The sequence below is a fragment of the Orussus abietinus genome, unplaced genomic scaffold, assembly GCF_000612105.2.
Source record: "Orussus abietinus isolate OABI.00-Male unplaced genomic scaffold, Oabi_2.0 scaffold18, whole genome shotgun sequence".
Taxonomy (NCBI): domain Eukaryota; kingdom Metazoa; phylum Arthropoda; class Insecta; order Hymenoptera; family Orussidae; genus Orussus; species Orussus abietinus.
Genome location: NW_019396011.1, coordinates 464532 through 489319, shown reverse-complemented (window position 1 = coordinate 489319; position 24788 = coordinate 464532). Strand labels below are relative to the sequence as shown.

The window sequence follows — 24788 nt, the reverse complement described above, 5'->3', positions numbered from 1 at the left end:
GAAGTGATTTCCGGTTGATAACTAATCTATACGAAACGCTGGTCTGCCCGACCGATGCCCCGTGCCGTAAAGCCGACGCACGAGTCGCCGTCCGGACGGACCGAACGCGCGACCTGAGAGGTCGTAGAGTTAACAGGAGGGGTCGAAAGGCGGATTCCGCAAGAATCCGCCAATTTTCCGCATATTTCCGCGTCGCAGGTGCCCCGAACCGATTAAATCCCCGGCCCCTTCTCCGGATGCCTCGCCGGGCTCGCCGACGTTCCCATGACCCGGCCGACCCCCGACCTCGGCAATCGCGATCCGCGCCTCTTCGCGCCGCGTGTGGGTAAACATTGACATTTAGACCCGTCGAGCGAGTCGAGTCGCCTCGATTCTTTCCTTCGATACGTTCCCCGTCTCGCCGATCGATCGTCGGGAATTTCCTCGCGGTCGCGAGTCGAGGATCGATCTTCGGAAAATTCGACGCCGAGCGCGATCGACGAGGAAGTCACCGATAATCGAAGTTTCCGGGTCCGGGAAGGCCGCTCCGATGTCTCGGAAGCGATTGCGCGATCCCGGCGCCGAGACGAGTTCCTTAAAGGGCACTCCCGGACTTTCGCGGTTTCCCTCGACGCGCACCTGCGACGAGGCCTCCGTCGAGAGAAGTCGTTAAACCGAGATATATCGCGTAACGACGCTTACGTCGACGATTAACGAACGCCTAGCGCCGGATCGCCGGGAACGGTATAATCCGTGGAAACGCGGATGTCGCGAGAAAGTCCCCGAAGTGGAGGCTGGGGAAAAAAGTGAAACGTCAACTGGAGATCGCTCCCGCCGAGCGTGACCCCCCCGATTCCGGCTGCGATATCTCGACCGCGGTCCGATCGATCCAAAAACCGATCCCGCGATCCATCGATCCCGGCGTCCCGCAAGAACCGAGGGCTCGGCGAGGAAAATCATTTTTCCGGATCTCGCTCCTTTCGCGGAGAATAAGATCGACGGAAGAAGCGGTCGAGGACCGTTCGGATCTCCCCGGATTCCCCGTTCCGATTCGTTGCTACCGGGTTTTCTCCCGAGGCGGTTTCTATGGCGGAAAGACCGTGGCGAAGACGCCGTAGAGCGAAGCGTGACGGGATCCGGGACGTCCGGCGATCGGATCGGATGGGCGCCGGACGATGACCGAATCCCGAGTTCCTAGGGCCTAGGATCGACGGATTCGATCGGAGTCGCGGAACGGGCGCGGAATCGCGACCCCTCCGCGACCCAATTTTCCGCGGGGCGGGGGAGACGGGGGAAGGAAAGCCGCCGCGAATCGATGCCACTCCTCGGGAGTACGCGACCCAATTTCCGCGGGGATGCTCGCGAATCCGCCGACTTGGCCATTCCCGCGGCCGCATTCCGCGCGAGTTATCGACAAATATTGGGAGCTCGATAACGCTGCGCGCGCGGTTTCGCCGCTCCCGCTCGTTCCGGGAGACTCCGAGGACTCTTCTCGACGGGGGGCCAGGATTCGCCTGGGATTCGGCCGCACCCACTCGGAGAGGAGTTCCGCGTGCGGCCGCGTCCACGCAACGCGCCGCTAAATGGGTTAATGCGCGCATCCGCGGTGCAGCTAGCCGCATCGCCGCCGCGACGTCTCCGAGGACCGGCGTCCGCCGGGGCGGCCGCGATCGGCGGAGTTTCGGCAATCCGAGCGGCTAATAGTCCACCGGTCCCTCCACCTCCCGGCAGGAGTTATCTAACGCTTTCACCCGCCCCGCCATTGCCGATCGATTTGGCGCTAAATCCGCGCGGCCGACACGGAGTGGCACCGGTCTTCCACTTTCATCCTGGCGGTCGGCGTTTTTGCCCGATTTCCCGCCGCTACGGATCGTCCGCCGACTCGCGAATCGACGCCGAATCACCTGCGAAGCCTCGCGGGCGTTAATTGGTCCCGCGGCGTCGAGGCGTCGGCGACGCCCAATTCGACGCTACGACGCAAGTTGCAAGGCTTCGCGATGAGAGGCCTTCGGATGCCGACCTCGTCGGGCGTTTTTCGACCTCCTGGGTGCGGGAAAAAAATCCCAGACGAACTCGAGAAACGCAAACGCCGCGGGAAAAAATGACGGTAGGCGTAGACCCACGCAAAGACGATCGTAGAAAATTCCTTAGTAGACCTACGTGCCCCTCATGGATAATTCCAACGACCCCCCGAATAAAACCGCGTCCACTTCCGAACGTCCGCTTGTCGCGTCACGGCCTCTTTGCCGCGACGATGCTATTTTCCGGAGCGTTATTTCCGGCCGGAGGAGTCCCCTCGCGGTCCGATCGAAGCGGACGCGTTTTCACGGCGAAGTAGACCACGTCCGCGTAGGTACGGCGAGATCGGTCTCGATCGTCGATCCCGAGGGCGAGGTCAATTGGCACCGATCCAGGGAGGATCCCTCGGAGATAAAATCGGCGACCGGTCGGATTCCCTCCGGGGTGTCTTTTTCTTCGGACTCGTTCACGGTGAGGCGACGTCGGCGGCTCAGTTTTCGTCCAAAGCCCCGATGACTCACGGGCGGGGTTCGATTTAAGAAGGATCGCTGCCGAAGATGGCACGTGGCCTGGCCCGCTCTCGTATTAATAGCTCGGGTCCGGTGCACCGGTCGAGCGGCGCGTCCACGGGAAAGGTCGCTCAAATGGGTTAAGACCCCCGGCAAGACGGAGCCAATTATCGGCCCGAAATAAGCGCGACAGCGAAAAACACTTCGGACGAAAGTCCTCGATGGTTTCGCGAAAGGCGTCGGGGGATCGAGGCAAAGATCGGCGGGAGATGTCCCCTCCCTTATCGGAAGTCGCTTACGACGAGGGAAAAATCCGGGCGATAAAAAAGGATAAGGAGGAAAAGAAAGAAAATATTAGGAAGCGTCCAGGGTAACCGTAAAGCCCGTCGCCCCGCGGAGGCAAGTGCCCGGAGAACGGCAGCGGGATTGCAAATCATCCCAGCAGCCGGCCAGGCTCCTCGGCTAGCATCTGTCGTTACTCGTTACTCGTTACTCGTTACTCCCCGCTGCACTTACGAGGCGCCCGGTCGATGCACCTCGGCCCGGTTCTTCCTCTCCGAGGAGGGTAAACCCGGCGCCTCGATTGCGCGATATTACACCTTGGGTCGACGCCCAATTTCTACGCCGGGGCCCCGAGGTCCCGGGGACGAGTCCGGGCCGTCCGGTCGCGTTCCCACGCCGAGAGGTGAAGCGAGACGAGGAGGAGGTCGCCTCTCCTCTCCGGGAGGACGACGATCCCGCTACTCGCGGCGACTTCGGAGTCGAGATCGGGGCAACCGATAGTCGGCTATCACCGACGAATCGCGACGCGTCGCGATAACGCGACGGCGTCGAGAGTTACCACCGAACGGCGGGCGTCGACGAGGAGCAAAATCGAGAAGGACCCCGATTTCGCGCGAGTCGTCCGAAAGCGACCCCGTTCGACTCTAGAGGAAGCGAGAGATCTTCGGAGGCCGTCGATCGAGATCCTCGTTAGCGGCGGAGAGAAAAAAAAAAAATGTGGGTTCGACCTGGACGTCGTTCCGAATCGAGCTCGTCCCTAGGAAACCGGCGAGGGGTCGGGGTCGTTCTCCCCGCATCGAGGAGTCGACGTCCGCCGGGCGGAAAAACGGTCCGGGGCCCCGGATCAGCGTTTTTCGCCGGTCGGTTCTCGCGGAGAAAGCGTTATGGGCGATCTCTCTCTCCGGTCGAAATCGGCCGGGCGCTCTCGAGGACTCGGGAGCCCGATGAGGAAACGACCGGGAAAAGAACGGCGACGTCGTCACGGCTGCGCGACCGCCGACGTTTTCTCTAGGGAGAAAAAGACGCCACGGTGGCTGGCTCCCCGATCTTCCGATCGTTCCCAGTGCGACCGTTCCGCCCCGGAACCGGCCTCCGCCTCCGGGAGGACGACCTATCGATCGAGCTTCGGAACGTCCTCGATCGCCTCCGCGAATCTCATACCGATTTCGACGGCACGCAATTTTTCGATCCACCGTCGACTCGAGGCTCGACGCTGCCCGGGATATCCCAGGAAAGTGCGCAGCGATCGGCGTCTCGCCATCGTTCGAGTTCTATTCCCGTCTTTACCGGCGTCGGCGCGCGTCATCGCGCGTTACGTGGACGCGCAGGCAGGCAGAGGAGACGGATGCACTCGGCACTGCACTCGGCCCTGCACCGGGCTCTGCACCCGGAGCCACGCTCCGCGATCCGAGGCAAGCTCGTTTATTCTCGGACGACGCGTTCCACGCATCCGGCGACGCGTTTCTTCCGCAACGCCCGGAAGCGTCGAGTCCGTTCGACCTCGCCATCCCCTGGATCGACGATTCCGTAATCGCCTCCCCGTTGGCCGAAAAAATGGGGAGAGGATTTAAACGGCCCCGGTTTAAAACCCGCAGGGGCGGCCAGCAGCGTCGTTTTCGAGGAGCGTCATGGCGGCCGGAGTGGCCGGAAAGGGACACGTGTGCAGTCGATCAGCTGACCCGCACACGTGGCCCCCCTCCTCGGGCCTCTCGTCCCCCTATCCCCAACCCACGCCGGGGGGGCGAAAAGAGACGCGCCGGAAAGAGGGAGAAGGACTCTTTCGAGGAACGGAGGACCCCGAATTTCGTCCGGATCTCGCGGGGGTTCGCCCCTTTTTCTGCCGCGGGGAGGGGGATCGAGAAGGTGTCAGCGCGCGTGCGCGCGACCGGCGAGGGGGGGCGGCTCCCTCCTCGCAAAGGGTGGCCGGGAACGAGCGATCGATAGTTGAATGCCCTCCAGTTGACATGCGTGGCCCCCTACCTGCCGGCTACACCTCGACCGCGATAACTCTCTCTCTCTCTCTCTTCCCCTCCCTCTGGCCCTCTCGCTCCCTCCCGCGGCGGACCGCGATACGAAAATAACTCGATAACCGCTCTATTGACGTAACCATTGACTGCCCCGGAGTAAAAGACTGCGCATACTACCACGGGGAATTTCCATTGAGACGAATCCACCAGAGAGTAAACTCTCGCCTCGGACTCTCTCTCCCTCTATCGTCATCCTTGGACCCCCCTATGGCCCTCCTCGCAGCAGCCCCAAGGGAATTCGAAACCTGAACCTTCTCCCCGAACCTTGAACGATCCGGGGATCGCCGATCGAGAGTCCCCGGGGTAAGCTCGGTCTCTACCCTGACCTTCCTCCGGAGAGGATCCTCTCGATCGGTAGTCGCGGACGGTGGAGGGTGAAAACTGGGTATCTCCGAAGGTATCCCCGCATTCGAGGTACAGCGAAGCGCGACGCCCCCGACCTGGGGTAACCCGGGACGAAACGGGGAGTTATCGCGAACGGAGCATAAAGTCGGAGGACCTCGAGAACGCGCGCTACACTTTGCATGCGACGCGCTGCACGTTGCACCCGGAGGGCCTACGCGTTGCATACGGGGCGCCGTATCTCGCATGTCGCCGTTCGAAAAGAGTCTTACCGATTTTTCTAATTAATCGACTTGCCTCGTTTCGCGGTTAGGAAGATCCTTGCGCCGGCTTTCGCCCTCCACCACGTCCGAGATACCGATCCTCCTTTCCCTGAAACCCCCCAGGACCGAGTTTTCCGATTTCCGTTCCCCCTCGCCCCTCCCGGACGATGACGCCGAGAGACCCGAATCGGTCCGCCTTGCGGCGTCGCACCGGCGAGTCGCGTCGCGGCGCTATTCCTTTCTAGAGCGCGACGGACCCGGTGAAACCGCGACCCGATCTCGCTTAGTCGAGGTAAAGTAAACTCCGCGGATCAGGCAAAGGAAAAAAAAAAAAAAAGAAACCAAAGGGTCATCGAAGAGCATCAGAGTACGAGCATCGGGACGCGATTACCCCGCGGAAAAGGAATTCATTCGACCAAAGAGATATAAACTCGATAATTCAAATAATTTCGCTCGAACTGGAATAAATTGTGCACGATTTACTTATGGTTTATTCGAGCCGAATAAATGAAGAAAAGTATTTCCCTCGGTTCCGTTCGAGGAAACACCCTTCATTGGTTCGATGAATTACTTTCTTTTTTTTTTTTTTTTTCCTCTCTCTCGTACCGTTGCGGATAAGGAGAGGCGTCTTCGGCAGGGCTTCGCGTTAATCGAATCGAGGCCTTGCGGGCCGTCGACCTTGAAATCGCGCGAGTCTCCGAGGAAAAACGACGTCCCGGCGTCGATGCGCGGTGCGCCCGCGGAGCGACGTCGCCCTCGGGTCGATAAAACGCGAAAGAGAGAGAGAGAGACGGACGGAGCTAGCTAGCTCGCTCGCGAGGGAATCGGAAAAGGTATCCTTTGCACATGGCCGTGCACTTTCATCGCTGACGTTTCTGCGAGGAGCCCGAGAACGAGGACGAGCAGGTAACGCGAGGACGCGTTGCCAAACCGCATTGCGATCCGCGGCACTCGCGTGCACGCCAAACGGTTTCGTCCCGCGTAGAATCCGCTCGCGGTATTGTCGTGGGGGCCGATCGAAAGAGCACGGCGATCATCGCGTGTCGATATTTTTTCTCAATTTTCCCCGGCCTATTTCGACATTTCCCCGCCCCCCATTGAAAGCGTACCGGGCCGCTTGATACTCGACGAGAGAGAGAGAGGGAAAGAAAAAAAAATGCAACTTCGATCGTAACGAGTTCGAAGGAGCGTTTTTTCCGCGAAACGCGATCCGTGCCGCGACTCGAAGAATGCCAGTAATTTGTCCACACGCTACATATCGGCGATGCGTCTCGGCTTACATAATATCCTGTATACGCATTCCGAACACGTTCCCCCCGGGCCGGCGCGTGCGAAACGTGTAATACGTACACGCGTCTTGGGCACGACACGTCGGATGATAATGCACCGCTCGTGCACTGGACAAATGCGCGAGAGTACCATCGAGTAAGCTAACGACACCCCCGGGTGCCGTGAACACCAACCTCGCGGCAATAAACCGCAACCGTACTTAAGCCGGGGATGCCTTCCTCGGGAAACGCGGACCTTCCGATAAGGGGACCGCATCCGGAATCGTAGCGGGAATTCGGCTCTTTTCGCCGCGGCGGGAGAGAGGCTCGCGGTTGAAACTCGGCTCGGTGCGGTAACGTCGAAAATCGATAGCTTATCGGTGCCGGGCGATAACGCCCCACCCGGGGGGCGGAATTGGACGGAGGATACTCCCTCTAGGAGGACGAGGACGAGGATTCCCCAGGGTCGAGGTCGGACCGGTCCCTCCCGAGGGATCGGCGGAATTACCGCTCCGAGGATTTTTCCGCCGAAGGGCCGCGATCGATTCCGCGTCCCCCCGAGGTACTCGTTGCACCATGGGGGGTACACCACCCAGGAGGTCTCGTCGTTGCCGACCTCGAGGGTTTCGACAGGTAATAACCGAGATCCGTAATTAGTCGAGTGGGGGGAGATTACCCTCCGCGAAATTCGGGAAACATCGGTTAGAGGAGGAGAAAGCAACGCAATTACGGTAATTACCTGATCCGCGTGTCCGTGCCTTTGATTGTCCCGGGGTTAACTTTTTCCTCCTCTCTTTTCTCTCGAGCGATACCGCTTGTCTCCTCCCGGCGGGACACTAATTACAGGAATTAATGAAAAGTCCACGGGGGGGGAGAGAGGAAGAGGGTAAACGCGAACCAAGGAACTTCCGCGGAGAGAGGGTCGGCCATTAATTTCGAGGTGGTTAACGCCGAATGCGATTACGCGTCGGCGTTGGTTAATTAAAATCATCCTGGGGGGGCTTGGATCGATCGGAATCGACCGCTCGATCGGCTCCGAGTTTTCCCGATTTCCCAAGCAAATGGGAGAACCAATCGATAGCGCGCGCGAATTATTCCCGAGGAAACGATTAATTTCCCCGACAAGGCGAGAGCGAGCGCTCGGTAAACGAGTCGTTAGGACGGCGATTAACGTCGAATGTAATTAGCCGCGGATCGAAGCTCGATGCGGCGCGGCGCCGCGGCGCCACCGTCGCGGAGGCCGCCGAGGAGGAAGTATCGACCACCTCGGGACAGCGGGGGAGACGCTCGCTTAAAAGTCACCAGGATAAATTCCGCATCCACCGTAAGGTCCCGTGACGTCCACGCGTCGCGTGGAGGGTACTAGGATCATCCCCGAGGCGAATAAATCGCGCCCGGGGTCAAGAAAAATTGTCCGTTCTCTCCCCTCCTCGAGTCGACGCCAAGGGAATCGCAACCCGACGAGGGGCGTCTCGAAAAGACGAGGCGCGACTCGGCCGCCTCCCGGGGGATCGTTAATAACCTCCACCGGGACTTGGCGCACCCCTCTGCGGGTGCAACCCCTTTTCCGCCTCGAAAGAGAAACACGTCCCACTTCTGTCCATCAGTCCCCCTTCCCCAGGGTTCTAGGGTATACAAACGACGCCGTGGGCCGAGGCTATCGATTGCGCGTCGCGGCGACGACGACGACGACGACGACGACGACGATGGCGATCTCCCCTGCCTCCCCGTCGCGGAGCGGGATCGCCGACGTCGCCCCGCGATAATTTCGTCCCCCTCTATATTTTCCGTCCGACGTTTTACGTCCCGGCCGGGATCGATCCGGCCTCGAGGAGGCGAACGACTGCGCCAGCGACGGAATTCCTATTCCGGGGCGTAACGTCCGCGCGGTTTACGCGGTTTACGCGATCAATCGGCCCGCTCTCGAGTTGGCGCGATGGAACATTAAAGATCCACGAGAAATCCATAAAAAAAAAAAATCGATTATCCCCCGGAGGATCCCTCCCACGGCGAAGGGATCGAGGGGAAGCGGCGGAAGGGAGGGATCGACGGGGGGCCCGGACTCTCTGGCTGGAAATGGGCTACCGGAGGAGAGGAAGACCGGCGGCGGGTGGAGGGGGCGTTAGGGCGCGAGGTTGCGCAGGTCAGGCCGGGTCAAGGCACTCCGGGCGGACCGGCGCGCGCGCATCCGCCCAAACCCACACAGGTGCGCGCACCTGTCACCGACCGGTCCCCCTGCTTCCCGTCAACCCTTTAAACCCTCCCCCCGGACCCCCTCGCCGGCCCCTTGGACCGGAGAAATCCACGCGACAGCGCTTCCGGGGAAGAGGAGTCGTCCCCTCCCCCAGAGGGCGAACGATTACTTTCGTTTTTTTATTTTGCAAAGACCCAGCCCGACCTTTCGCAACGGCCGAGCGATCGATGCCTCGATCACTACAAAGTCGATTCGAGACCTCGAAGAGGTCGCGGCTAATCGATCGAAGGAATTATCCTCCTTCTCGACCGAGCGATTAGCCGTTCCTAAATTCGTTATTTGCCTCGCCTATCTCTCGTCGGATCGAATCGCTCGCGGCAAAGCCGCTCGTCCCCCCTACCTAGCGCCTCCGCGCGGAGAGGAAATTAATTAATAGCGCCTTTCGTCTCACCCTCGATCGCCCGAACGATTCCATCGATCGAGAGCGAAAGCGGTCGAGAAGTCGATCCGAAAGCTCCGCCACCGGCCCATCCCTGGGTCCTTAATACGTAACGAGGCCCCCTCCGCGCTTTCCTCGTCTGCTCGCGGTCTGCCCCCTCTCCGCGCCGGTCACGTGGTCGGTCCGCGTCGCGTCAGAGCGACGGCTCGGCCTCGGAGTCGCGGTCACCCCGTATTGCGTCTGCATTGCGTCTCTCCTTCTCTCTCTCTCTCTCTACGTCCTGCCTAACCGTCGGTCCGAGGACCAGAGACACCTATCTGCCGTCCGATCCGGGCCCGAACGTTTCGTCCAAACCTCCGACCGTGACTAATTGCCCGATGCCCCCCGAATACGCAGACTCCCGATAGCTCGATCATTCCGAGGGGAGTCGTGCCCAGGAGGAGACGCGTTCAAAACAAACGGATACGAGATGAGACGAGATGCGTCGGGGAGGTCACTGGGGGGTTAAAGGGACGACCGAGCAACTGCGCGTCACGTGGCTCGAAGCGAAGAACGTTCCAGGGAACCACCCACCCGACCCCGCGAGCTGCGCAGTTCCCCCCTCGGAGGGCCGAGCGCTATCCCGGGGGCAAGAGGCGATTCCTCGGGCCCACGTGACTCGGGGAAAAGAACCGTTTCGCACCTTTATTGAAGAACGGCGTGATCCAGGAGACGAGGTCGCCGGCGGCGGGCGGCTCGGCGGGAGCGGTTCCGTAGGCCCGGAACATGGTGAGGTTCCTCGGGGCGGCCCTCCTCCTGCACTGGCACTCCGCGCCCGAGCGCGCCCGGGCGCGCTACTCGCCGGCGGCGGACAGCCGCGGGTCCGCGCCGAGGGGAGGTGTCATCGGGCCGCGGTCGTCCTCGCGGCCGGGAGCTCCGGCTCGGTCGCCTCGTCGAGGCGTGGTCTCGCCTCCTCCTCTTCTCTCTCGGTCGCGCGTCCTCGCTCTGTCTCGCGCGCGCGCGAACGCGACTCTAAACTCGGATCGACGCGCGCTGCTCGGAGCTCGGTAGAGGAATGGCCGCCGAGCGGCGGTCCCCGGCCCCCGGGCGTGGGAGGAAGCGCCGCCGGCCGGGCGGCGCGGGGAGAGGGCCGCGCCGCCGAGCGCGGTCGAGCCTGCCCGAGCCCGCCCGAGCCCGCCCGAGCCCGCCCGAGCCCGCCCGAGTCGGACCGAGCCGAGCCGAGTCCGGGCGGGCAGGACCGTGCGCCGCGGGGGACGCGCCCCTGCCGGGAACGACCGATTCGATTTTGGCCACGCGCTCTCCTCTAGGGTGGAACTTTCGCTAGGGGGGAGGGCACCCTCCGGGGGAAATTGCTCTCTAGGACGCGCACCGAGGAAATCGGGTCCGAGGTCGTTCAACTCGCCGAGTCACCGGGGTGCCCCGGGAAAACGCGCCGCCCAGTTGCGTCCTTCTCTCCCCCTCGGCGCTCGAGGCGCATCGAACGTTTTCCTCCTGCTCTCGTTTCCGTGCACGCCCAAACGCGGAACGACGTCGCCTCGGCTATTTTTATCCGCCGAGAGTCCGCTTCGCCGCTCGGACCGCGTCCTAAGCCCCGCGGGACGTCTTCGCGTTTACCTCCTTCGAATCTTTCGGGTTTTTTCAGTAGAAAAATTCCCCCCGTTGGTCTCCGTCGAGCCAGGCCCGAGGGCCGGGGTTCGTTCCGCCCTTCGAGCCGCGATGACTAAAAATAATCCCGAACCCCGTCCCTTCCCCGCGGTGGCGACGCGTTCGTCTCGAGGCCCACGGCTCGGGTCGTCGAAAATAGGAAACGTCCGAAATGCGGGGCCCTCCGAGGCGAGGGTCGGACTCCCCTTTGCGTGCGGAAGAGACGCACGCGATCGGGGGTGCGCGTTTCGCCGGCGAGGGCGTCTCCGTGAGAGGATACGGCCCTCGGTCGAGTCGCGGTCGGCCGCAGGGGGGCGGCCGGTAAAAAAGATAGAAGACCCGGTTACGCATGTGCGTGCCGGCCCGGAGAGAGCGAGAGGAAGGGAGGCGAGCCGAGCACGTAACCGTGGGTGACGGAGCTAAAACGGGGATCGCGCACACTCTCGCGAACGCGCCCATCGAGACGCGAGTGTGCGGGGACGACGGGACATCGGTACCGCACGGAACTACCTAAGGCCCCTGGCCGAGAGTACGCGCCAGGGTTGCCACTCTCCAGGGAAAAGGAACCACCCTGGGTATACGATTTTCGTTTCGCAACCGCCATGGAAAAATTTCCCAGGGAAACCTGACCCTCGACGTCGGTCCGAAAGACGCGGACGGCGGACTCGAGGGAACGCGACGGCTCGAAACGATTCTCACCTCGGGCCCGACTTTCGCCTCGAAATTCCGGTGACGTCGGTGCTTACGAAAGGCGACAAAGTTTTTCATAACTCCGAGCGAGAACGTTTTGCTCGGGGAATGTCGAAACGCCTCGGTCGCACGAGGCAGGGGATCAATCGGCGCTGGGTGGAGTTGAGAATAGCGCCGAGGCCGATAACCCCGAGAGAACCCCCGAATTTCCGTGCTCCCTCGGCTGTGCACGCCCCATGCGTGTCCCGTGCACGCCGGCACGCACCCTCTTGGCCGCTCCGAATCGCGATCGGCTCTTCGGCTCGGGTGGACGAGCTCCCCGAAAACGCGCTCGAGGAGCTCGACCCCGCTTTTCTCTGCCCGCTTCCTCGGAGTATTCCTCTCGGGGACGATCGCCGAGTACCCTGTACCCGGATGCGTCGATCGGCCCGAAATTCGGCTGGAATTCGCCGGAGAGGCGCTATCAGCGCCGATAGCTAATCGGGCCACGGCGAATTATCGCGAGGAGTCCTCGAAAATACGAGCCGCACTCCGGATTCCGCGTAGACGGAAACGGGCCCATTTATGGGTGCAATCGACTCGATAGGCTGCCCCGTGAATCGGTAACCCCGAAACGTTTCGACGCACCCATCCTTGGCAGGATCGTCGGCGACGTCCGATTCGCGGCCATTTATACCCGGACGGCGATCGATACTCGCCACCCGCGCGTTCCGCGTTATCTATTTAGACCCGTGGATAGGTCGACGGGGAGCAATCAGGAAATCGCGCGGACGCGCCGCGTCCGCGTTTTATCCGCGAGTCGGATAAATCCCGGTGTTGGTGGGTGCGGTGCCAAGGACGCGGCCGCGAAAGCGGTTACCGCTGATTTAGCGCATATTTTCCTCGCCAACCCGGGATTACCTCCTCGTTATCCCGGATTTCGACCTCCGACCCCGGGATTCGATACCTTCCTCTGGGGATTCTCGATATTCCGCGAGATTTTCTCTTCTTTGCGGGCCGCTTTCGCCGGCTCGCGAGCGCGATTTCGGAATTCGGGCCTCGTTTTTTCCCCTTTCGAAACGAATCGCTCCTCGTCGAGACGCCGGGGGAATTTCCGATTTTCGACCGGCATCGATCGTCAAACCTCCGAGATTCGGTCGAAGGGGTCGCGCCGTCGACTCTACGAGGTCTCGCCCGAAAGGGACGGCGCTCGCTTCCGGTTTCCGGAGGCTAGGCTCACGCACTTTCGTGCGCACCAGGCGTCGCGGCGCGTAATCCCTACGGTGGCGGGGACAAAAATATGATTCACTCCTGCGAGTCTCTCCGAGCCCGCCGTGCGTTAACCCGCGGACGCGGGCTCGAGGGCGCGTGCGTGCGGGCGGCCGGCCGAGCTCGTGCGAGTTTCCGCACACCTCGGCACGGTCCCGCGGGTGCCGGTGTAACGAGAGGAGCCCCTCGTCCATAATTCCTAGGCTCGAGGGGGGCAAGGAAGGCGAGTCCCGGACGGGCGGCACCGCGCGTGCGCGCGCGCGAGGAAGCGGATTCGAGAGGCGCGCATCGACGGACGGAGGAACGTAATCGCGTTACCGCGTCGCGACGTAACCGACCGGTTATTCGTCGACGAGCGTAGGGACGCTCTCCGGCGTACCTATGCGCTCCGATACGCCGAGTACGCTTTAATCGGCGTCCAAGGTTAAGCGACACAATTATTAGTGCGAATTGCGACACCGGGCCGAGTACGTGTCGACGCGGCGATGGTGTGCGCGTCGTGACGCACACCCGTTACGTAAGAACGCCGACCGAGCCGCGCAAACGGGCCGACCCACCTACCGGCGGAAATATTCCCCGGAGTCGGGCGGCGCTTCCGGCGGAGACGTCGCGGCGTCCGCCGCCGAATCTCGCTCGCTTTCCCCCGAGTCGTTTCCATGACGCAACGCCCGCGCCACCTGCGTCGCCCCGATACCGACGCGTGCTCCTTATCGCGACGTCGACCCAATTCCCCCAACGAGGCGCGTTTTCCTTCCGCACCTCCTCCGGAGCTTCTTAAGGCGAACATTCAAGTCCGCGATAAACTTTTCGACTTTACGATGCGAATATAGAGGCTGACCCCGGGAAATTTCAATTTTTTTTTTTTAATTTGCTTATAGATATTTTAAAAATTCTTCATGAAAAATTAAATTTCATGGGGTCAGGACTTTCCTTCCAGCCTCCGTATTCCCGTTGCAAGGTTCGAAACGATTCGGTAGACCCAATGCGGAGAAAAGTTTCACGAAGGATTGGCCCATCGGAAGTCCCCTGGACGTCCCCTTAACTCCTCCGGGCGAGTTGCCGGCTCCGGCCACCGGTCGGCGAGGGAACGACCGGATCGGGTAGGTGGCCGACGTCGGCGCTTATCGCCGGCACCGCTTATCGGCGGCGAGGGGACGGGAGGGAAGCCCGGTAGCGCGATAGCGAAACTACGCGCACCGCGACGAGTACGCCGCGACGTTACGCAATCCCGGCATTGTCGAGCCTTGGCGCGTTACCCGGTTTTCTGAACCTGACCGGCCGCCGGATGACCCGGATTCGCCGCTCGGATCGATCGGTCCGAATCCGCTCCCGGCCTCGAAGTCGGGCCAACGATGCCGAATTTTCTGGGCCGCTGCGGGAAATATCGGTCCCCGGTATCGAGGGAAGGCATCGCGCCCGATAAGAGGGCCGGCGCGATAGGTGGAAACACGCCCAAAAAGTGATAAGGAAGAGTTACGAGAGTCGGCGGACGATGCGCTCGCGGGGCGCTATCTGCGGCTTTTAATCCGCGCGCTCTCGGCCGCGCTCGGTGCAATATGGTTTATGGCCGGAGCGCATCGATAACGCCTTTTAACGGGGATTTTCGCGAGGGCGGACTCCCTTTTCCCGGGTTCGATGGGTCGATCGACCGAATTTCGAGCCGCACATCGTAAGAATCGAGGACACGCTTTTTCTTTCGAAAACGTGAAATTTCACTTCGGGAACGGCGACCACCCTCGCCGAATCGGCCGACGTTCGGTTTAAGCCGAATCCGGGCCTGAAAAGCGACAGGGTTTTGGTCCTCGGGGCCTCTACGATCCTCATCTCGTCGCGGAGGGATTTTTCTCCGGACCTTCCGGTCCTATCTCGAGATCGGGCCCGAATCGGTCGCGATAGGCGATCGCTCGGCTAGCCTTCGCCGACGGATAGGCGGCCGCGTCTGGAAGCCTAACAAATTACCGAGGAACGAGCCAAGTCTTACATAAATCCAAGGATAGAGCGAGCGAGCGGGCGCCGCTCGTGCCCGACGATCTAAAGCGAATCGTGCCGCATACGTTAGTGCATCGTCCGAGCGGATCGCCGTGTCGCGTGGTTTTTTTTTTCTCTCTCTCTCTCCTCTCCTCTCTCTCGGTCTTTTCGACGCTGCCTCGTCGCATTCGGCCGCTAAATGAACCGTCCGGTCGGATCGTTCCGCGCTCTCTCGTTAACTCGAACACCGCGAGCGGCATTGACAGTCCCACCGCCGTCGCGACGCCAATTGGTACCTCCTGCGCGCGCCTTTTATCCGTCGAACTCTCGGAAATAAGGAAAATTTTCTAAGCGCGCAGACTCGAGTCCAGGGACGTCGAAACGAGATCAGGGCCGGCCGGAAAAGGGGGCCAACGTTCATCGCGCCCAGCTCCGACTTCCCCCCGAACCCGCGGAAATGACGTTGCCGATGGATCCGAGGGTGATCGACGAGCCCCGGGCTTCCTCCTCCCTCGGAGGGATTCCCTCTCTGACCCCGATAGCGACCGCGCACGCCTAAGGGACCCGGAGAAATAAAGATCTCGCCGCTCCGGAGGATTACGAAGGGCGTGTCCTGGGAACGGACCGACTCGCGAAACTCCGACCTCCGACCTCGAAGAAGGCCCGTCGATCTCGAGAATGGCCGTAAAGTCGGATCACCGCCACCCTCGACCCGCTAATTATCCAGAAACGCGACGCGAGCCGGGCCTCCTCTCTCGGCGGCGTCGCGACGCCTCTTCGGCGGGATTAATTTGACGACGCCTCCACCCCGGACTCGAGCAGCCCCCCGTCCAATCGACGCCCGTTTCGATTGCTCGCGAGTTGCTTTAACGAGCGCGGATTTCCCGACGCCCCCCCTTTCGCGTCGCGACGCCGCAGGGGTCGATCGGCGAATCTCGTTCCGATGTGTTTCCGACGTTTTTGATCGGTCGGATCGGGAGGAGAAGGATTCTCCCTCTCTTTTCCTTCTCGCTTCGTCCGATTCCTCGCGACGCTTTGCGCCGGAAACGCGCGACGAATCGAGGTTCCAGCCGATGCTTAACGAATCCGGGGGCAAATACCCGTGTAATGCATAAATAAAGTAATGAGCGTATCGAGCTAATTACTGCCGTAGAGAACGAAGGGAAAAAAGGAGGAAAAACGCGTACGAGGGAGGTCGCAAGCTTTTCCGACGCTGCCATCGGACCGAGAGGACAAGGACCGTAATTGGGCTGTAATTAACCAAAAAAACCTAATTGCTCGAGTTTTCTTCACAGTCGAGCGCATGGGACCGAAGTCGCCGAGCCGGAAGGCGATCCTCGAACCACCCTCGCCCATCGAGCTCCATGCAGCGATGGGCACAATTAATTAGGTTCAATTTCGACGGCAGCTTTAGTAATCCGCTAAATCGAAGTACGGTCCTTCGAGACCCGTCTTTTCGAGGCCGACCGATTTATGTCGCCTTCTCTTAGAATTCCTTCCCCGATACCAAAGGCAGGTACGCACCCCTAGTCGAAATGACAAAACTTGGCAGCGACTCGTCGACAATGCCGTCGCGACGACACTTTGCGCGTCGTCGCGGCGCATTGTGCCTCGACATTGTACCGGAGTAATTGTGCCTCGGGTCCACCTTTAAGGCCCAATTACGAACCCGAGTCTCCCATTACCTGCACTCAGGAAAAAACACAGTCTTACCCCTCGAACTTTCCGAGGAAGCGAGACAAGTGCATGGGGAGAGACTACGACGATTAGGCTGATTGCACGCGTACCGGCAAAATCGACGCCGACTTTTCTGCCATAAACGATGTAACTTTCATTTATTAACATTATTACTATGGAAAAAAATCGGCGTCGAGGACCGACCGATGGCCGGTCGTTTTCGGAGAAGGGAAAGAATTTCTCTCCTCCGGGTCGGTCCAAGAGTTTCCTCCTCGCAGAAGCCGCGTTGCGGTGACTCTCCCCGGCTACAACCCCTGTCGACGACCCCTCGGGCATCTCTTTTCCCGGGGTTTCATATCGAATTCCAAGTTACCGACCCCTCCCGGAGCCGGCGAGCGAGAAGGACGAGTAAGGGGGGAAAATTCCCCGCAGAGCGCGGACAATTTTCCCCCGGAAAACTTGGACAGCCCCGAGTTTCGTGGCGAGAGTCCAGATTCGAAAAACCGTGTTCCCCTCGCCCCTCGGAACTTTCAGAGCCAGGACTCGGGGGGCGTTTGCCCCCGAACCGCGGCCAACTTTCCTTAGCGTGTGGAGAAAAGTCGACGCCCCCAGCCGCGACTCCCAGGGAAAATCCTTCCGAAGCTCCCAAATCGTCCCCGATTTCCCGAACGACGTGCGCACGGCGTGTCCAAAGTCGAGGATTACGCGATCGAGAATCCTCGCGTGCGAGAAATCGAGGGGAGGATTTCCGCAACTCGAGCGTTTTTGTCCCGATGGCCAAGGGCGAGGATGGTCGGAAGGCCGAAAAACGACGTCTACGGGTCGAAATCGTATTCTCGTTACCCTGGGGATGAACTAGAAACCGGGAACGGGGAACCATAAACGATAAACGAGGGACAGGGGTGACGCCGGCGACGTCCCTCGTCGCTCGTCGAGGAGTCGAACGAGAAAGTAAAGCGCTCCCTGACGCCGGGCGTCGAAATGAAACCGCTCAGAAGATCGTTTCCGCGGACGCCGATTTCAATTCCGTGGCGCGTTTCGTTTCCAAGTTCGACGGCCCCTGCGGCCAATGCTCCGGGTTCGCCCTCTTGCATCGGACTCCCAGAAGTGGATGTTTTCGGTTCCGTCGAATCCAGGATCGAGGGCGCTTCCGGTAATTCGACGCCAGAAGGGCGACTCCTCTTCGGGGAGGGACACCTCGGGAAAGGCCGCGACCGACGCCCGTTAACGGTGCAAGGAGAGACTCGGTAGTCACGAGAGAGCGTAATCACCGAGTACTCGGAAAGTAACGGCTCTCGACGGTAACCGCGATTATCTCGAGTACCAATTTGTCACAATACCGACGCGCGCCGATCGCCGAGGCCAGCCAATTCGTCAAAACCCCCGGCATCACGATTTCACCCGTCGATACGGAAAAAAAGACCCCATGGATTAAGGCGCATCCATTAATTAAAACTCACGAAATGCTCCTTCCTCGAATTATCCCTGAAAAGAAAAAATTACAGTCGAGTCGGGCGGGAGGAATAAAGGGCAGGGTGGAGGAGGGTGCACGTAAACGCATTATAGGAAGCGACTTCGCTCCCCCCGCCAAACTCGACTTCGTTCTTTTTCAACCCTCTCGGCGCGAACTTCGAAGAACTTCCGGCAAATTGCATTCCGTCAATTTCTATACACCTTATCAGCGGCCATTATCGGCCGGGGTGAAATCGACGTCTAAGCATGGCATTTCCCGTCCCCCGCCGGGGTGGTATCGGTCGTCGGCCTCCAATTTCGATTGCAATTTCATTGCCGAGCACCCTCGACGGATGCCCTTCCGGGCGGCCAATCGGAAGTAGAATTTGCGCCTCGAATGGAACGGCATTGGCCCGCAACCTCGGCCACGCAGTTTTCGGGCCGTTTTCGCTAATCCACTCCTAGATCGACGCGAGCGGAGAATTGGCATCTTCGGTCGCGTCGTCAAATTTTTCTCGGTTTCTCCGTTCAGCGGGCGTTATCGATAACCGACCAACTTCCGGTCGGGAAGTCGGAAAGGAACGGCCGCGACGCGAGGAGCCGGCGGTTGCGGAAAGGGAAAAATGGCGCTGATTCAGCGCTCGCCGGTCGACTCGATTATTTCCGAAGAATGTCACGCGTTCGCACGTACGCGACGTGTCTTCGAGGCCGGAGCCGAGATTCCCATTGTGCGTGGGAGCCGGTCGGCAAACGCATGCAAATTCTGCCCCGCCAAAGGAACTTTGCCAATCGACGCAATCATAGGCTAAATATGCCCGGAATTCTCTCGCTCGCCTGGGAAGCGACTAAAAACTGCTCGCAAATAATCGGATCCGTCCCGTGCAATCCTTGTTATTCCTCGACGTATTTCCGCGTCGAGGATTTCCGCGGCTTTCTTTGTAGACGAATTTGTAGGCGGTTCCGGGCAGAAACGCGACGGAGTCCGGCCGCGTCGGCGAGAGCACCTCGTTCCGCGGTAACGATCCCGGCTTTCAGGCCTCGCAAACAAGTCCCCTTGGTTTCCCTTTGACGAGGTGGCGCAGGGCCACCGGTAAAAATTCCCCCCGCGTTCAAAGTCCCAGAAAACCTCCGCAGACGAGGCCTCGTTACACCTGGGCAGGTGGGAGACGTCGCTCCGCGCCGCCCGACGAGGGCCCTCGGCCGAATTCGCCGCCTCGAGGACGGCGACGCTCGCCAAATGAATACTTCCCCCGAGGACGATTATTCCGGAACCGCAGCGGCGAGCAAAACCGTCTATACGAATTAATACGTCTTCGGGTGAAGTCGTTCTCCCCCTCCCGTCGCCGATTCGTTTATTACAGGGCGCCCGCGCGGAAAACGCTCACGGGATATAACGATCTCGGTTAATTAGATCCGTCTTACGTCCCGGAGTGCCCGGGGGGGAAGAAATCCCGGAAGGGGTGAGTTCTCCCCCGGAAAGGGCCATTAATTCGCACGGCCCGCCATTTAATTCCCGGCTCGCTCCCATGGACGGTGACGCCGTCCTCGGGAAGGTAAATATTCCGAAAGGGGTGAAAGAAAACGAAATAGAAAAAGAGGGAGGCCTAATGGCTGGGCGGTCATTAATAAGGCGCGTTAAGGCGCTCTGCCGCTCTCGTAATATCCCGGGCCGGAAACGCGGCAAGAGTCTTTCAGCGTCCCCTGCCCCGCGACGCCCGCGTCGAAGGAGCGCGAAATCGAGCGTCTCCGGGAGAAGGCGAAGGGGGGACGGACCCCGCCCTGGCGCGTCGTCGAGGGTCCCTTTCGGAGCCCTCTCTGGGCCAGACGCCGCGGCGCCCGGACCGGGCCCAGACGTCGCGGCGCCTCGACCGACCGGTCCCAGACGCCAAGGCGCCTCGATCGACCCTCTCTCTCGCGCTCCCCGCGGGGTAACGCGTCTCTCTCTTCCATTCCGCGTCGGTTCCCGCGCGTGTCGCCAGCCGAGAGGGAGCAGCTACTCGACGCGTCGCGTCTCGCGCGACGAGCCGCACCCGCGCACGCATCATTACCGCGTCTAGAGGTGAATGAATGCAATCCTCCGTGCACCCGCCTCGCTGAATCGGCAAAGAGGATCCGAAACAACGACGCGAGTCGCGCCATTATCGCGACGGATATAATGGGAAACGCAAACCGAGGATTATCTCGTCCCGCTGGAGAAGTCGCGCGGAATTACGCCGACGGAATATCCCGACTCCCCGCGAAGGTGAGCCAGGGTGAGCACGCACTCGGGACGTACCCGCCCCGTGGAACGAAAAGTGGCAGCGGAATCGAGATAAGAATTTTCCGCGGAGAAAATTCCGCGTCTTCGGGCGTTCGGCCGATCGGAAGCGATCGCGTCGCCGGGGTGGTGCGACGCCCTGCACCTCCCGCTGCACCCTCGATGCCAGGGACGGGAACCGAGTCAGCGGGGGGAGGTGAATTCGCGGGCTTTGTGCGCGACGACGAGAACGCGGAATTCCCGGGCTCGAGATCGTCAAAAGAGCTTTCGCCGAGTTTTCGGGGCGGCGAGCGCGCCGGGGGGGCGGAAAATAATCGGAGCGCGTTTCCCCGGCCGGGGGGAATATTCCCGCGGAAAACGCCTCGGCCTAAAAAATCGTCCTTGCTTTGGGGGCTGGGTTGAAACGCAAGCTTTTGGCCGCGCGTCCTGAGTCAGTGGGCTTTTTCAGGGATAAAGCATTTCGATGCAGCCCCGTAATTCTCAGCCCCCGAGTGCCGGAGGGGAGGTCCGTGAATTTTGCATCCATTCGCGAGCACGCGTTTTATCTTTCCGTCCCTTTGCGTTCTTCGGGCGCTCGCGATAAGGAGAGGAGGTACCGACCTTTCTCCCGTTCCCGGGCAGCGGTAAATGTCCTCGAGGACGTCGTCGGCCAATCGGGGAGTAATGAAAATCCGGGTAAGAAAATTGTCGGGACGCGCTAAGCTTTCCCGACGGCGAATCCAGGTTTTTCCGAGCGTCCACCGATAAGAAACGGGGTGCGATTCGGAACGCGATCCGCAGGGCGTTTGAGGGGGGGCGAGGTTCATCTCGAGTGCGTTTCGTCCCCGTCGCTTTTACCCTCTTACCCTTTTACCCCTTTTTCCCCTTTTTCCCCTTTTACTCTTTGAGGCGAGCCTTTTCCCCCCCTGGATATTTGCGGAGCTTTGTCTTGTCTACGGCCCGGAGCTTAAATATACGCCGCTAATGGCGCGGGACGCGGGACACAAAGAGCCCGTGAATACCGTCAAATGTTTATTTATAATTTGACCGTGGTCAAGACGACAGGGAAGAGTCCAGGTTCGCGATCCCCGGCTCGAGAGCTCGAAAGCCCGAAAGCTCCCGTCGAGGAGCCCGAGGAAAGACCGCCTCCTCCCGACGGGCGAAACGCGCCGGATTTCGTTCCTGGAGACGTCCGCGTCCTGTCTTCGCTTCGACGTAGACGGGCGGACGCGTTTTCCGCGCAACGAGCGAGCTTAATGGACGTCGACGTTAACGGGCACCCGGCTCCGTAATTACGGGTCTTCTCGAAATCCCGGGACGTCGGTCGCGTCGGCTAAGGGACGCGGAAAGCATCCAGGGGCGGATTCTCCGCGGATGCGCCGCTAAAAGCCCTCGGCGCGATATGGCCGCTTAATGCACGACAAACCCCCGGAAAATTGCGCCTCGGAATTGCCGCGAATCGCACCGTGCTTCCTAATTGGGGACCCGATTCCAGACCAAGAGAAAGACGGACGGAACACGCTTTCCGCAGAGCTTCCGCGCGATAAATCAGGGACACCGGTCGAGCGTCTCCGGGACTCCTAGGGGCTCTTCGAGGAACTTTTCGAGGTCCTCCTCGGGATCCTCCTCGGGGTATTGTCCGGGATCCTGGGAGGACGAATTCCGTGCGGAACGTAAACGCGAGAGGAGCTTCAGAGCCCGGTTTACGTCCTCGGGTACAACGAGGTTTACGACGCGTGTCCTGGCCTACATCGAGACGGACCCTCCGCGTAATCGGTCACCGACAAGGGGGGACGCGATTCCGCCGCGGGCCTCCCTTCGCAGTTTCGGGAGAAATCGCTTCTCCTCCCCTTCCCCCTCGGTCTACGGGCGATGGGCGATTTCGAACATTCCGCGTCTGCTTTTTAAATGGCAATCTAGCCAAAGATTTCGCAAACTTGTCGAAAGCTTCTCCTTCCGCCACCGGATGGATTCTCCGGACCTTCCGATTTTTCTCCGACGTGGATTCCGCTCGCCGTTCCCGTCCCCTCGATTCGAGAGAACTACTCCAGCGGTTCCGCGGCGTTTAATTAACGCGACCGCGAACGAGCGCGGCAAAGTTCCCAAGGAAAAGCGGTTTATCGCGGAGCCTCCTTTTGTTATCTAACATCGGGTCGGCCGTTTATCGCGGCGCGGCAAAGTCGGCTTAAAGCTCGCCGGTGGAACCAATAACGCCGTTTCCTTTGAAGCTCGCGAGTCCCCCTCGTTGGCCTCGTTATCGGCCGACCGCCCGGAAAACCGTCCGATTAACCGTCCGATTTACCGACCGAGAGGGAAATTCGCCCGCTCGAAAACAACGAACCGCGGGGGGATCCACCCCCGCAATTATTTATTTTTTTTTTTTTTTCATCCGGGAGCCGAGAGAATCCAAGAGGCCGGAAAGCCTCCCACGCTCCTGCCCCAGTTTTCTCGGGTACTTTTCAAACGAATACCTCGATACCGCCCCGTCCGCGTGAACTCGCGACGCGCCGTTTTACCATTCCGCAGCCGAAAACGCGCGCCTTGCTCGATTACACCCCCGGTGGATTCGACGGGACCGCCTCGACCCACTCGCGGATTTTCGCGAATTCCCGCTGGTTTAATTACGTTAATTCTTCTCGCCCCCCGGGAGGGGGTGGGAGCGTCGGAGTCGCGGCATTTGGCGCGAACCCCGGAGCGTCGTTTACCCCCGCACAAGGGTTGGCAAGGGGGGCAAAGGGTGGAGAGCCAAGAGGGGATGGTTTTCCATCCAATTACCCGAATGGCGGAGTCGGATACACCGAGGACCGGGAGTCCCGCGGAGACGCGTTAAGAAAATTCGAGGGCGGGGGTAGCGAGGGTCCCGCGACCCCCGAATTTTTCCGAGGCACCCGGGGGCGCCCCTAACCCCACCGAGGGGGATTCCGCCGCTTCTGGGAAACTCGTGCATCGTCCGGTCGATCGATCCTCCGCCTCCCCCGGGCTCTCCCCCGGCCGGGGGCGGGGGTGGAGGAGCCTCGCGGGATCGATAGCTCGCAGTAAGGCGAACACGTAACGCGAAACCGCGGAAAATCGGGCTCCTCCGGTCACGATGCAGGTGTCCGTTACGAGGTGGCGCCAGCCAGATGCGATATTGCCTGGGATTATGTGAGGAGTCGAGGATGCGCCCGACTCCTCGCCGGGTCGGATATCGATCCCCGATATGAGAAAGCTCCCGAGGCTCCGCTCGGAAAATCTAGGAGAGGGACGGAGATGGTCGACGGAGCGGAGCCCCAAGGCCAGTTTATTTGATTCGACCTATAACGCTCGGTAGACTCTCGATTACGCCGACCCCGCCGGCTTTCCTCTGATGGCCCAACTTTTCCCCCCGAGTCTTCCGCCGAGAGAAGGCTTTGCGCGAGAAATCGTTTCGAGGGATCGGACGTGGTTCGCGAGGTACGCCGCGATCCGACTGGCCGTTTCTCGAATCCAGGGAGAACGAAAAAAAAAAAAGCCGGTGTCCGCCGTCATCGGGTCCGGCTTTAATTAAAGTCTGCCACGGGTCCGGCGGTGAACCATTTGCATACATAGTGGGTGGTCACCCTTCCTTGCGAGATTTCTCTACGAGTTCCGTCTCCGTTGACGTCGAGTCGGGAAAAATCCACCCGTTCGCCCCTTTACTTTCGCCGGCCAGGTCCATGGGACGAGTCCGATGGGTTTTATCCGAGCCACCCGTTCATCGGAGTGCCGTCGGTGGACGGCCTCGCGAAGCTTCCCTTCGGCAAAGGGGATGATTCTCGCAGGTCGTTAGATTCCTTTCGTCAAAGGTGAGCGACGCCCGTCGATCCGAATCCCTCCTCGCATCCATCACTCCGGTCATCGGGGATCTACCCGGAATTAGCCTTCCACCCCTCCGCGAGTTCCTTTCCGATCTCCGGTTAATTAAAAATCGTATTTGGCGAGGACTTTCGAGCTCGTACCTTCCGTTCCCCCGCAGGGGTGGCTTATTTAGATTTTGGTCCCCACTGGCTCCGCCCATTGACCGACTGCCACCTGCTGCCGCATTGCAGCGACCTACCCGCGTTGACGTCACGTCTTTCGATCCATACGAATTTCGAGCTGCGGAAATTGTCGCGACCCGAGCCCCCGTCCCAATTTCTCCCTCCTTCCCCGCGTCCGTCGCGAGATCGACGAGAGGGAATCGAAGAAACGTGTCCATGGAGGAGTAGCCACGTGGAGAGTATTTGTCTCGGCGAAAAACGGAGCGATTCGGCTCGACCTCCGTTTTTCCGCGGGCGGAGAGACGCGAGGCGACCGATGCCGAGAGACAGGGAGCGAGAGAGAAGGAGGCCGATGAACGGACGAGCGGGAGCACCGAGATCTTTAATTCATACACGGGGAGCGTTTCCCTTCTCGTGTAAGGCCTCTCGATTTGAAATGGTGATCTCGCCACCGGAAACTCGTGTCGCCGACCCTGACCAAATTTTCGGCCGTCCCGACACCCCGAGACCAATTTTCGCGTTTCCTGCGTTTTCCCGGCGCATCGAGCGCGGTCGTCGGCGAAACCGCCGGGGA

General features: G+C 60.5%; 1 protein-coding gene across 1 annotated transcript in view; it reads right to left on the bottom strand.

The window, feature by feature from the left end:
* The window catches only part of LOC105700323 (cytoplasmic polyadenylation element-binding protein 2), a 61183-nt gene that overhangs the window by 25242 nt on the left and 11153 nt on the right, over window positions 1-24788 (bottom strand). The gene's annotated exons all lie outside the window — the stretch shown is intronic.